The sequence below is a fragment of the Podarcis gaigeae genome (genome assembly GCF_964106915.1).
Source record: "Podarcis gaigeae genome assembly, chromosome: 17".
NCBI lineage: Eukaryota > Metazoa > Chordata > Lepidosauria > Squamata > Lacertidae > Podarcis > Podarcis gaigeae.
In genome coordinates this window covers 9,297,070-9,312,266 of record NC_139694.1, presented here as the reverse complement: position 1 = coordinate 9,312,266, position 15,197 = coordinate 9,297,070, and the positions used below count along the sequence as shown (strand labels likewise).

The following is a 15,197-nucleotide window of genomic DNA, read 5'->3' as shown; positions in this document are numbered from 1 at the left end:
AAATTTGTGGGAGACAGACTACCGGTAATCAATGGCTATTAGCCACTGTAACTAAATGGAACCTCCATGTTCAGCAGCAGAATATCAATGAAAAACAGCTGCTAAGGGACCAACAGGGCAGGATGCTGCAGTTCTGCCCTGCTTTAAGCTTCCAAAAAGCATCTGGTGGGACACAGCTAGAAAGAGAATGCTACAACTCTTGCCTTTGTCCAGCAAGGCTTTTCATCTTAAAACAGCCAATTCTTGTTCCAATTATTTCAGCACTGTTTGCTGTTCTTAACAATAGCCAAAGTGAGGCAAGAATCCATATTGAGCAACCTGGATTTCCTTGTGTCATCTTATGCATGGCTTATGGAGGAGCTTCCACAATCTGCAGTGCTGTTGACTCGCTTTGTGCAAACTTTGCAAACCTGACCTTCCAACCTACCGTATTTTTCCTTCTATAACACGCAGATTTTTTCTTCTAAAAAGGAAGGGGAAATGTCTGTGCGTGTTATAGAGCGAATGTGTGGTCCCTGGAGCCGAAAAATCATGCAAAAATCAAATCGCGGCGCTGCACGCTGCACGGAGAAGCGAAACCTGAAAAGAGGAAGCGGCTGCTTTCCTGCATTCTGCCTCAGGGTCTTACTGCCCACCCGCCTCTGTTTCGTTGCTGTGTTTGCTGAAACGGAACAAAGAGCAGGGAAAGCCCCTCCCCTCCAGGCAAGCTCCGGTGCTGCTGCGGGAGAGGGAGAGAGAGGGGGGAAGGGAGAGAGAGAGGGGGAAGGGGGAGGGAGGGAGGGAGAGGGGGGGAGGGAGAGAGAGGGGGGGAGGGAGGGAGGGAGGGAGGGAGGGAGGGAGGGAGGGAGGGAGAGAGAGAGAGAGAGAGAGAGAGAGAGATGGCTGGCTGGCTTGGGTGGGGGAAAACTTTTGCCTTTCTTTCCTCCCTCCCGTTAAATCCCTCTCCTGCATTCTTAGCCAGCTGCTTCTCTGCACACCCCTCTAATGCCCCTTCTTTGTTTTTCCTTCGCTCCCCACTTAAAATGTGGTTACAAAGCATGGATCCTCAGGATCTTTGCATTGGGTCACCCCAAATTCACCATCAGATCACATAGCATGTCCATGGCTACAGCCTGCACCAAAAAAATCACGAACCCACTGTTGCCTGGGGCTGCAATGGTGCAAAAATATGGTTAAAAAGCATGGATCCACAGGGATTCTCAGGATCCTTGCATTGGGTCACCCCAAATTCACCATCAGATCACATAGCATGTCCATGGCTACAGCCTGCACCAAAAAAATCACGCACCCACTGTTGCCTGGGGCTGCAATGGTGCAAAAATGTGGTTACAAAGCATGGATCCACAGGGATTCTCAGGATTTTTGCATTGGGTCAGCCCAAATTCACCATCAGATCACATGTCTGTGGCCACAGCATGAAGCACAAAAATGATACATCCACTGTTTCATTCAGAATGTTTTTTCCCTTGTTTTCCTCCTCTAAAAACGATGTGCGTGTTATGGTCAGGTGCGTGTTATAGAGCGAAAAATACGGTAACTAACCTACTCAAATTGGTTAATGGCTGACTTGAGTTAACAGAAAATCCACTAAATATAAGCCACTCGAGTTGGGGGGATGGAGTGATCTGTATCCCAGGATGGGATAGAAATCCCACCAACCCACCACACCAGATCATCAATGAAATCCTGTATCCCAACCTCACTGGCGTCAAGTGTTATGGAAGCACATCTGAATAAGGAAATAGCAGGTGATAGGATCAGGGTGAGGGGAGCTGCTAAACCAAACTGAAGGGTCTTGAGGCGTGTGTGCGCACGCGTATACACACACACACACACACACACACACACAGGTTAACCTGTCTCTGCGCTAGGTGGGGCGTCCTGAATTTCAAATTGCAAAAATTAGGGCTGCTAAAAAAAAATCATAACATGACTTGGGAAATCAAAACATATTTTGGTTAAATTGATATAATTTAGTTTTGCTTGGTAAGTAAAATGTTAAAATTGCATAGAAATAATTTATTTTTTTTGTCAAGTACTTATTAAGTATTGCCTGACATTTTCAGATAGTAATTTTTTTAAAAAATCAACTTTCTGAAAGCAGTTTATGTTCTTGGTATCATAGAATTGTAGGGTTGGAAGCCCAACCCCTTGCAATGCTGGGCTATTTTGCCTGATATGGGCCACGAAACCACAACCCTGAGATTAAGAGTTTCATGCTCTATTGACTGACCTATCCCAGCTTCTTCCTCAAACATAGACTTACCAAGCTAAATGTTGTCCAGTCACAAAAATAATAGCAGATTTGAATTCCTCACACCTGAAAGCTTATTTTTAAGACCCTTCACTGGAGAAATTTAAGTTTCATCCCCTAAAATGACATGCCCCACTGCACTAGACCTTAATCTATCAGCCAGGAACTGAATTTCCTCCAGTTGATGGTTCAGAGGTACTGACAAACGGATGTCTAGTTTTCTTCTTGTTTGCGACTTCCCAGAAAACATTATCCATCTGATGGGACCCCAGTCTCTTCCCACATAGGGAAATTCACACATCATCCCAAATTGGGGACTTGCACACCTTCCTACACAGGAGAGTACAAAAGATAAATTTCAGTAACAAGTGATTTTCTCTTCGAAAGGCTTTTGGAGGCTACGTTGTGAAAATGGATTTTGTTTTATTACAATTTAATTGTGCAATTAGGAAGCCATTTCAAGACACCTGCAGGCTCAGGCTCACTCAGAGTGGACCCATGTGTCAGAAGGTTGTGTTTGACATTGCATACACCCATGTGAGGAACCGACAGCAAATCCTAGCTCCCTGGAATGTGCACATTTGCAAGATGATGATAATAATAATCATTTTATTTATATCCCACCCTCCCCAGCCAAAGCCAGGCTCAGGGCGGCTAACAACAATAAAATAATACAACATTCTAAAATCATTTCATTAAAAAATTAATTCAAATCAGATTAATGGCAACTATTGGGCTCTGTGAGGATTGCCAAAGGAGGGGGTCAGGTTGTGCCCTGGCCAAAGCCCTGGTGGAACAGCTCTGTCTTGCAGGCCCTGCAGAAAGATGTCAAGTCCCGCAGGGCCCTAGTCTCTTGTGACAGAGCGTTCCACCAGATTGGAGCCACAGCCGAAAAAGCCCTGGCTCTGGTTGAGGCCAGCCTAACCTCCCTGTGGCCTGGGACACCTCCAAGATGTTTTTGTTTGAGGACCGTAAGTTCCTCTGTGGGACATACCAGGAGAGGCGGTCCCGTAGGTACGAGGGTCCTAGAAAGTAAGAGGCCCTTGTGTTTGTTTTATTGCACACATGTATTGTGGTTTTCTGAATATCCATCAAACACTTTAAAGCCATACCAAAATGCAATATGCAAAGGGCCCAGCACTATCTGCCACATCAGTGACTTATAAAAGCAAAACAAAACAAAACTACAGAAAAATGAGGAAAGTCAAGCTGGAAAGAACTGGGCCCCAATCCACAACTAAAAAGTATATTTGCTTTTTGCCTGTTTTCATTGTCATGTCTTTCCACAAAGTATCGCAGGTTGTCTGTTCCCTACCCCTTTAAAGAACAAAACCCCTCATATTTCCTGGGGTGAAAGACAATTAAACCAATTTTACGCTGCAGTATACATATGCAGGGAATTCCAGGGCTGCTAAAAGCATGTTTTTGTGAGAAGACATGAAAAATGAACATATAAATAAAGTATAGTTAGGCGGATTTCAAATGTATTTCCTTGCAGATGTGCAGGCTGTGGATGTTTTTGGAAAATGTGGGGAAAGGGGATTTGCCGGAGTAAATTGAGCAAGGGAGGGAATTTAAAGAACCATTAGACTGTCAGGCAGTCTCTCCAGGGGAAGTGGATAGGAGATCCATTGCTTGAACCATTTATAGACTGTCTAAGCAAAGCCGCAGAGAATACTATGGGGAAAGCTGTAAATAATAAAATACCTGTCTTCCTAAACAACCTTTAATACCGAGATCTCAAAGCATCTTGCAGCATTCAGAAAAAAGAAACAACAAAAGAGCCCTGCCGGATCGGAGCAAAATGTCCATTTGGACCCACAACAGCCAGTGTGATGCTTCTGGGGAGCCCAGGAACACAACAGCATCATATGTTCTTTGGAAACTGGCATGCCGAGGCATATTGCCTTGTATACACAGAGTCATTGGTACTGTAACTGTGCCTTTTCCAAAGGTTAGGGGACCGCGTTTGCAGAGGCAAATGTGTTGTTGTTACATTAGGAAGTCGTCAAGGGCTGGATATGAGAATGGGGAGGAAAGAGAGGGGTGTGTGATTGAAATCACAGGACTAACTAGAGCCAAGAGGCCACTCTCCACCACAAGGCTGGGCCATCCACAATAGAGATGCCTTTCCGAATTATTTTAAGGAAGTGAAATGGTAGAACCACACATTATACAAAATACAGGGGCTGCTGCTAAAAATGGGAGCTGTGCGTCAAGGTCTTCCTCTTCTCCATTCCAAATGTGTAGTACAAGTTAATATCATGACAAGAGCATAAAAGAAAGTCTTCTCCTGCCTACACTTGAGATCACCAACTGGTGGACGAACGTGACCCTAGAGGGGCTTGTCCACACTGGAGTTTACTGTGTGTTTGCAGCTGTTTTGCATTCCAATGTAATTTGTGTAGTTCACAAGACATTACCTTCAAGCAACACCAGTCTCAGTGCTTTCCCTCTGTAAATTCAGGATTACTCGATATGGGAATATGTTGGGAGAAATTAGACTCCAACCCATTCCACTTGGGGTCCCAGGCCATTTGTTTTTGGGTGGGTTAATCAATCATCACTTTTTGCTACTCTTGCTTTCCATACCCACTACAGTGGTACCTCGGGTTACATACACATCAGGTTACAGACTCCGCTAACGCAGAAATATTACCTCGGGTTATGAACTTTGCTTCAGGATGAGAACAGAAATCACGCAGCAGTGGTGTGGTGGCAGCAGGAAGCCCAATTAGCTAAAGTGGTGCTTCAGGTTAAGAACAGTTTCAGGTTAAGAACGGATCTCTGGAACGAATTAAGTACGTAACTAGAGGTACTACTGTACATCCTCAAGGCTTTTGTTTCTCCAGTGCACTCCTGAACAGAGGAGCATAGCCTTAGTTATATTTTAATTTCAATTCCCTCAGATTTGCACAAAACCAGAAAACTGCAAAAGTATGTGTTGAGAAGCTGCAACTGGCGGATTGTGTGCTTTTGCACACTTCCTGGATAAGGGTTTTGTTTGTTTTTAAGTAGGTACAGTATGTGTACTGGCATGTATCGGAAAGACCAAAGTTGCTCCCCACATATAAATCAATTTATGTATGGGTGTTCAAAATTGCACCTGGGGAATAGTGGATTCACAGCTACATAATGCTTAAATGTGGACAAGCTGCAGACAAACTGCCATTTTCAGTCAGCCCTGTTGTCCTTTGTAGCGTGTGTCATATTTTAACAGCCTTCTACAGTAATATACCAAAACCTAATAAGTTTGTTAAAAAACCCAAACCCCGGAATCAAATGACCAAGTATGCCATTAACTTATTGCCCCATCCTTTGGAAGAATTTACTATGGATGAGGTGAGGTTTGGAGGAGTTTTAGAACAGGGAGACATTACCATATACCTCACTCTGTGTATCTCTGCCCCCCCTCGCCCCCGCCTATCCCAAGATCCCCTCACTCCATCCCTTAAATCACCTGCAGGGAAACTCTAGCCTGAGCCAACCTGAACTGTTCTTCCTGCCATTGCATCTATGCTTTTGTCAGGCTGGATTAGACTAGAAAATTACTTTCCCTCCCCCGTTTCTTAAATAAATTATGACTAATCCGAAAAGCTGGTTTTGATTTAGACAGCAGAGGGGGGAAATGAAAGAAAGTTTCTGCTGATTTCAGACTCTCGCTTAGCCACAACCAAAGCCTGAGAAGGAAGGAGAATGGATGATATTATAGAGGCAGGCACCACAAGCAACAGCCACAGTATGGGTCTTTCCTCCCAGTTTGAAGGGGGCACTCTGGCACACGGTGGCCCTCTTTCAATTCCAGGGGAAGACCCACAGAACACTCGAGCAGCTATAGGTACAGACTGAACGGAGCCCAGGCTTCAACTGCAATCGCACAATGACTTTCATTCCCCAGGAAAGGCTCTTGCAGAGGAAAAAGCAGCTAACAGCGACCGCTCCACATTCCTCTGCATTCTTCGCAGTGCTCCGTGCACAAAGAGAGTTTCTTCAAGGCAACCTTCAGGTAAATAAATCATTTTCAGAGGAGTAGCAGTGCGAGTCCCTTGATGCAAGAACAACAAAGAGCCTTGTGGTACCTTAAAGACTTAGCAAATTTATGATGGCATAAGTTCATCGGATGAAGCAAACTGCAGTCCGTGAAAGCTTATGATGTTAGCCAAAAGGCTCTTTGTTTCTTCTGAAAATAAATCTGGATATGCCAAGATTCAAGCACATGGTAACTACTGAACCTGGGGAGTACCGGAAAGGGATTCAGTCCATGTACCACCAACGAATTATGGCAAAAGAGAGGAACTACAGCCTCTGTAAAGCAACAGAACTGGTCCTCTATAAAAGCTTTTAGATCAGGTTTGTTTTCTGGTCTGGGCAAAAAAGGGCCTCTGCTTTTGACGTTGAGAACAGCGCCTGCCTCACTTCTGCCTTGCCCAAACTTTTAGAGACATGGAGAGAGCCACAGAGGGACTACACCCTTTTCTTAAAACAGCACGCTAGATAGGCATTTGATGGGAGCAGAGTCTGCTGATGCGCCAAATAACCTCGTTCCCCATCTGTACATTTCCATGTCCCCTTGAAATAAATTTCTAAAATATGTTGGATGGAAATCTGCACATTTCTCATTTAAGTTCAACATCTCATATTCCCCATCCAAGGGATTACTGCTCCTCATTTCTGAGCCTATGGATTAGAAGATACGGACCTCTGAGCTAGCACAAGATTAAATCCATACCATAAATATCTGGTGCAGAATATATTTTAATGTAGACCCAGGCTTGCATAGCCGCAAAACCACCAATGTAAGAGCAGCTTGTCAGCGGATGAATAAACATCCCATGTTTGCTTGGGAGAGAGAGCCTGGAGAAATGTACTAATAATAAATGATAAGAAGAAGAAGAAGAAGAAGAAGAAGAAGAAGAAGAAGACAGCCAAACCATCAAGCATCTACAGACCATCGGGCAACATCAGGTTTGCTGCAGAATCTCAAAAGCCCTGCTTCGGAGCTGCTATGGACCCTTGTCTTTCTCTTCATTTTCAGCAGCAGATAACCATGTCCGTTTGTTTGTTTGTTTGTTTGTTTGTATACATTTTATATTTTACACACACACACACACACACACACACACACAGAGAGAGAGAGAGAGAGAGAGTACAGTATACCTGTCTACAACCAGAACATATTCCCTGCAGTTCCCAGTATTGATGGGTGCGTTTATATTCCCAGTGTGGGATTTATTTGCACATGGCGACACCATCTAAAATGTTTTCTGTATGAACGATCTGACTTGGCGCACCCTAGCCACCCACCCTCCATCAACTACAGCTCGTTGTCCCTGGGGAAAACTGTGTGCGAAGCTGTAAAATATCACAAAGTCAATTAGTGACAGACGAACCCCTCTAAGCCCCACCCCCACCCCAGGCAAAATACAACAACAATGGAAATTGCTTTGTCTGCATTATCACAACCACTAACTTGGACCTGTGGGCAGCGAGTTGGAAACATCCAAACGGAAAACAACATGCAAACATTTTCCCTACGGGAACCCCAAAGCCACATAATTTGTACCTTGCATTTGGGATGGATCATATAACCATGTTGTACAGGGAGGATCCGAGTAGAGGAAGAAAGAGGAGGTTCAAGCAGAACAATCGCTAAGCACACAAAAAATTCCATGGGCAACTTGGAAATCCTGGTCTTATTTTCACTGGCGTTTACCCAATTGTCCACAAAGACAAAAAAAAGGTGCAGCTGAATAGCGTCACCCAACACCTGCCATCTACGAGCCAGGAGATGCAAGTGCCATAAAGTGCTCATCATATAATAATACTTCTTTAAATAGTACAAAAATGGTTTCCATTCTTCCACAAAAAGATGAAGGTTTCATGGTCATATTGGCAGGGGGTGAACTAAATGACCCTTGGGGTTCCTTCTAACTCTTCAATTCTATGATATGGGGAGGTCATGCTGATGTATATTTTGCTCTGGAAGGCTTAGTTTGGTCAGAATCAAGTATATACTTCCAGAGTTAACGCTAAACACATTATTTCTGGTAAATGAACCACCGTAGCCACTAGAGGGCCGTGAAAATTTGTATCCTGGGCTTTTAAGACTTATCTACCCATGTACTATCTGAAATCAAAATGGCGCATTCATTGCCAGATGCAATTTTTTTCCCAGCTCTCCCACCCCACTATTACAATCTAAAGTAGTCACAACGCAGGTGGAAAGTAAAAGGAGGAAGAGCGAGGAGAAGGACCTGAAAATACAATAAGAAGGGCTGAGAGACAAACTTTCAAATAATAATAAAAAAGTACTGTACATAAAAAAAGGAGAAGTCATCCAATGTGCTTTTTGTTGGGGTTTTAAAATAGAAAACGATTGCAGCATCATGTGTTTCAGGAAGTGCTACAGTATGGAAAATTGACAAATACAGAAAATATTGGGTGGAAGAGAGAGAATTAACATGATTTGAAGTAGCAGAAGAATGTAGAAGGATTTCTCTACTCTGGAAAATTTTTGGATTTATAGATTTTATATGCAGTTTATTGTTTCTTCTGCACCTCAAAACAACTGTGTTTGATTTTTAAAGCATCAGACATGGTCTAAAAAGCTTTCATGACAGAAGGATACTGTTCATATTTTAAATAGGCCTGGGATGTCAGTCACCTGACAAGTTTAGACAGCCTTTTATTTGACTGAGTGAAATAACGTCAAATATCCCATGAACTCAAGAACAACCTTGTGTATGTTGGCATTTGCCCTACCAACAATGCATTTTCTGCTATCCACACAAGACAACCAAGTTATTAAAAAAGGACACAAATCTGATCTTTAAAATGATACTATTAAGAAACCAGTGGTAATAAATTTTACCACTGCTGCAGACCTGAAAAGTCTCCATTAGAGTAGGTCCAAATAAAATATCTCAGTGGGTGGGCTCCTGCATAAAAAGTTATGAATTTGAAAGAAAAATACTCTCTGCCCTGATATTTGTGATGTTTATATAATCCTCTAGTTGATGATACTTCGAGGATCTGATTAAGTGAACTAAAGCCCATGAAAGCTTATACCGCAATCTATTTTAAATATTTACCTTGCAAATCTGTTAAGCAGGAAGCATCCCACCTTTTTATAATCACTTCATGGGATCATCTGATAACAATGGCAAGTGTGAAGGTCCCTTGCTCTCTGGGAGCCAGGGTCACACATATATGTTCATATTAAGTCTGGCTCCAGTGTGCTCCCAACTCTGTTGTTTGAAGCTGAGTACACATCAGGTGAGAGCTGGACCATAAAGAAAGCTGATAGCCAAAGAATCAATGCTTTTGAATTATGGTGCTGGAGGAGACTCTTGAGAGTCCCATGGACTGCAAGAAGATCAAACCTATCCTTTCTTAAGGTAATCAGCCCTGAGTGCTCACTGGAAGGACAGATCGTGAAGCTGAGGCTCCAATACTTTGGCCACCTCATGAGAAGAGAAGACCCCCTGGAAAAGACCCTGATGTTGGGAAAGATGGAGGGCACAAGGAGAAGGGGACGGCAGAGGACGAGATGGTTGGACAGTGTTCTCGAAGCTACGAACATGAGTTTGACCAAACTGCGGGAGGCAGTGGAAGACAGGGGTGCCTGGCGTGCTCTGGTCCATGAGGTCACAAAGAGTCAGACACGACTAAACAACAACACATCAGGTTACCAACCATCAACTGTATCCTGTAGCTGTTTGAGAAATACTCATGTTGTGCTCGCTCTCTCAAACCAGTTTCCATCTGATTTGAAAACGGAAGTTGCAGTTAAGCTGAAGCGTGTGCATTTCAGGTAGCCGTTGCGCATGCACAGATGACAGCTTCAATGAACCAGAGTTTGGCGCAGGGAAACAAATTAGGTATTGTGCTTCAGGTGAAGGCATTCCCACCTCCTCTCTGGAGTGAACAGTAACATAAGAAAGTAGCTTAGAACATGGGGGGGGGGGACCTAGCTATGTTCAAGATGCTGATGTGCACATAGCCATAGATTTCGCTCACATTCCACATTTCTTACACACAAGAGTGGCAATCATGGGTTCTGACGCAGTTGAACCATTTCTAGACTTGTACCATCAGCAAGGTTACTGCATCATGCAACTTCAGACCGTATCTAGGATCTGACCTAGGCAGAGGGCCTTCTCAGTAGTGGCACCTGCCCTGTGGAATGCCCTCCCATCAGATGTCAAACAGGTAAGCAACTATGACTTTTGGAAGACATCTGAAGGCAGTCCAGTATAGGGAAGTTTTTAATGTTTCATGTTTTATTACATTTTGCTAGAAGCTGCCCAGAGTGGCTGGGGCAATGCAATCAGATGGATGGCATATTATTATTATTATTATTATTATTATTATTATTATTATTATTATCATCATCCTCTATAGAAAAGGCCTCTGCGGCCCCTGGCTCTCTCCAGATAGCTTCTGCATCCCTTCTCTCCAGTTAAGCCACACGGCTGGCCTCTCTCCCCTTAGAAGCTGTGCAAAAACATTTACAAACATCTCTGGAGAGGTGGAAGTACACAACCCAAAGCACATCTGAAAAGACTCCAGGAGTCAGCATTAATAGCATTTTGTGAGGGGGCAACCTTAGTGTGACCGAGCATGACGCTCTATGCAGTTTGAAAGGGAAAGTAGGAAGCTCATTTTTAAAAGAAATTAACATAAATATCTCTATTCTTTATTACTGTCTTGATAAATAACTACTCAGAGATATTCAGTGATGATTAATCCCTGAGTGGTCCAGTGACTCTACTTTTCTAGAGTATGAACCCTAATTTCCATAGGGAAGCGATTCGGAGAATAACTTGCCCAAAGCTATTCAGCAATTCTGTCTCTCTTACACCAAGGATTCCAACCCTGCCCACAAAATACCACCATCCCCAGAGCTCTCCGCTAAACGACCCACACACAGTGCATACTGGAAATTGAGTCTCATCACAGTCATTACGTTTGCACCATAAAATGGTCACTGGCAGACATACTCCAGACGCGTGGCGGCTGATAAAGAGCTTTTAATTATTTCAACTAAATTGTTCAGTGAGTCAATATCCCTTTATCTTCTCATCATTAATTACTACATCACTATCACCACCGCCATGAGTTATTTTAAATAACTGGGACGTTTTAGAAGCGTTGCACTAGGAGTTTTTGCTTCGCAAGCTATAACCTGAAGGGTGCTTAGATATTCTGAATACTAGTTTTGTTTTGTTTTTTAATTACTTGATATGGGGAGATCATATCTCAACTCAGTGTAATATTTCCCAGGCGCCTCTCCCAGAACTTAATTGCACGGCTGAGCAATGAAGAACTCCTTTTTTTGCGGCATGAAATTATGACAGGTTTCCTACAGCCTTTATAAAAAAAAAACCAAAAAAACTGGAGAGGTTCTGAGGTGACTGGCAAAGACAAACAGGGAACCTGGCTTCCGTTTTTTAAGAATGTAAGTACAGCCCTATAGCTGGATCAGGCCCAAGGCCCATCTAGTCCAGCATCCTACATCCTATTGTCGCAGTAGCCAACCAGAAGCCTATCAGAAGCCCACAAACATGATGTGAGTGTAACAGTGACTCCCAGCAACAAGTATTCAGAGGCATCCTGCGGACAGTAGAGACTGTCACTGAGAGCCTTATCCTCCATGAATTCGTCTAATCCTCTTTTTAAAACCATCCAAGTCGGGGGCCCTCGCTGCCTCTTGTGAGAGCAAATCCCATAGTTTTAACTATGCATCGTGCAAAGGAGTACTGCCTTTTGTCTGTCCTGAACCGCCCAACGTTCAGCTTCATTGCATAGCCCCAAGTTCCTGAGGTTTCTGTAGTGACCAGGGTAGCCTGAATTTCATAAGCCCAGATTTTATCTTACCCTCTTGGACACTTTCCAGAATGCAAAGACAGAAGGATGAGGCAGGCAGGCAGAGGAAAACTACATATGAGCCATTTTTTAGTATGTGTGTGCTCGTCTGCAAGTTAGTCTCAGCTGAAAGCTTTTCTACCATTCCAACCCGGGCCATTTCTCATAAGACACAGCATCTCTGAGCACACTGCCACACTTGACATCCAGGCTAAGAATGAGTCACACGACAACAGCTTGTACTGCAACCTTTGCAAAAGACAGGCACTCTGAATTCTGTATATGTTCATAAGCACTCTTCTCATGGCATGCAGGCTTATCTCAGCAAAAGAGATTCCAAGCACAAGGGCCTGAAGAGCAAACTACCACACTTTCTCTGAAGAAGACCTCTGCCTGAAGTAAGCAGCTGCCTCTATGCGGCAGATGTGGCTAAAGTTATAGAGGACTCCTATGAGGACCAGGTCTGAGATCTGCTTCCAGCACAGAGCAGGACTGTGGCAAGTGCTATTTGCAAAGTTATCATCAAGTTCATCTTTATTCTGAGCTGGAAGGAAAACATATAAAGACTCAAGGAATACGCCTTGGCATTTATTTTTTAAAATGTACCACTTTCATTTCTACCTTGTGTGTTTATCCATTGGTTTGCAGTTCAAAGATCATAAAACATGAATCTTAATCTTAGAACAAATAAAGGCTAGGAGTGAAAGAGAGAGAACTCACAAAGATGACTGATGTGTCCATCTATTGCACGAAGAAGGGGAGGCATCCTTGCATCAGCTGCAGCGTAGCAACCCCTGCCAGCTGCAGATTTCAGGGACGGGCAGTGGCTACGGCCCTCTGCAGCACCCTAAACGCCCAGCAACTGCCATGCTGCCCTCCAGCTCCCCTGCCCCCTGGAACCCCACCCCGACACCCAGCAACCACCGTGCCGCCCTACAGAACCCTGTGCCCTTCACCTGATTGGTGTCCTCCATCCAGATCTTTTAGATTACAATTCCCATCATCTCCACCCAGCACGGCCATGTTCTCTTGGGCTGATAGGCGTTGCAGTCCAAAACACCCAGGAAGCAATGATGCTGTCCTAGGGAGTGAATGATACTCACTGTTCCCATGCTGCCATAGCCCAGCACAGAAAGCACTGTTCACTTGCCAAAGGAGATTCTGACTTAAACACCAGGAAGAACTTTCTGACACCAAGATCAACAGTGGAACAGACTCCCACAAGAGGAGGAGGACTCTCCTTCCCTGGAGATTTTAAAGCAGAGGTTGGATGGCCATTTGTCATGGATGCTTCAGTTGAGATTCTTGCAATGCATGCGATTCGACTAAGATGACCCTTGTGGTCCTTTCCAACTCAACAATTGTATGAATTCCAATTGGCTACATAGCAGCATGACATTAACTCCTGAAGTGATCCTTGACTGGCTAAAGTCACACACAGTGACTGAGAAGGCAAAATGGCACTGAAAGAGGAGCCACAGGGGAAATGGAAAATGCATGTTTGGAGGGGCAGTTTCATAATCCACCATTTGATACCAATTTCCTAATACATTTTCAGGCGAAGACTCTCATTTCTAGATACGGGAACCTTCCCCCTCCCCAAAGCGATGCTACAGAAGGAGGTGGGGTCATTTTTTACAGCATGCTGGCCCAATCAGCTTCAAGGAGAACTGAATTAATTTAACATGTTAATTTACCTTCAGCCAATGTTAGCGAGGCTCCCACAGCCAGTGCTTCCTTTGAAGCCAGACAATATGCTGAAAAGATTCCCCAACTGTGGTTCCTTACAAGATGAAACAGTCTAGACAGCCAGAGTTTATCACTTCAAAGCAATGGATGGGCCATTAAGCTAAGAGAAGGATAGATTTGGCAAGGGACAGTATTTGACAAGCATCTCAAATAAGCAATTTCCAGACAAAAGGGAAAAGGTGATAATTACTGGGGAAATCCATGTGTCACATGTATACTTGAGCAGGCATGTTTACAAAACTGCATACATGATTCTTTCAGCCAGTCCTTACAACTGGAAGGATTACAAAGGTTTCACCAAGAATGGGTAAAATAAAAATCGTTCACAGTCAGAGTGCGGATGGGGTGTTAAAAGCTCTTGCAGTAATAAGCCAGAAAGGACCATTTTTGGGGGGTGGGGAGGAGGCATTCAAAATAGATAAAAGGTGCTAGAGGAAGAAAAGCAAATAGTAGCAGGACGGGTGAAGATGCAGAGGGTGTGCAGCTCAAAACAACCCATGTCTAAGAATACCAGCCATAAAGCATGCTTTTTCTCCTCTCTTTCCTTACAGTCTTGCGTCGAGTCAAAATCTAAACAACTGCTTTCTATTATAACAACCTCCCAGCTCATGCAAGGAACTGATTTTCTGATCAACTGATTGGTTTATGGACAAAAGGGGAAGCAACGCTATCTGGAAAAATGGCTTTTCAATGGGAACAGGCCCAAGGCATAAATGAACAAACAAGAATTGTGAGCAGGAAAGTGGGAATTATCTGGGGATGACGCAACGGGCACCCTGCTTGCCATTAATGTTTTTGCAAGCTTGCAGACTTCAGTCAATCCCATCCAGGTACCTGCAACCCAGGATAGCACTCCATGCAACCGGTGAAGTGGGCTGCAGTCCACAAAAGCTTCTGCAGTGATAATTTTGTCTGTTTTTAAGGTGCCACATCACTCATTGTTGTTTATACCCATGTGATGAATATTCATTTTATTTTCTAAAATCAAACAGCTATAATTAAGAAACACAAAAGGATGAAGAAGGGGGGGTTAATTCAGTGGGCATTTTTTAATTTAAAAAAAAAATAAACAATTTTCATGAGATATTTGATTTCAGATGAACAGTTTTCTATCTGACTTTCTGGAGTTTCTGGGCACAAACCACAAATTACGTGTTTACGAGTTCCAAAATCTACAGCAGGGCAATTCCCTTTATTAGGCCAACCAAAATGTCATAAAATAGTGGAAAAGTGCTCAAGTTTTCCAGAACTCTTAATCAGACTGGATATTAAGCAAAAGGGGTGGGGAAGGTGCTTTGAGCCGGCTTAGTATTAAAAGCCATAGAGT

At 43.6% G+C, this 15,197-nt stretch overlaps 1 protein-coding gene across 5 annotated transcripts in view; it reads right to left on the bottom strand.

Moving 5' to 3' along the window:
- Positions 1-15,197, bottom strand: part of LOC310834648 (ephrin type-B receptor 5) — a 158,834-nt gene that overhangs the window by 99,348 nt on the left and 44,289 nt on the right. The window lies entirely within an intron of this gene.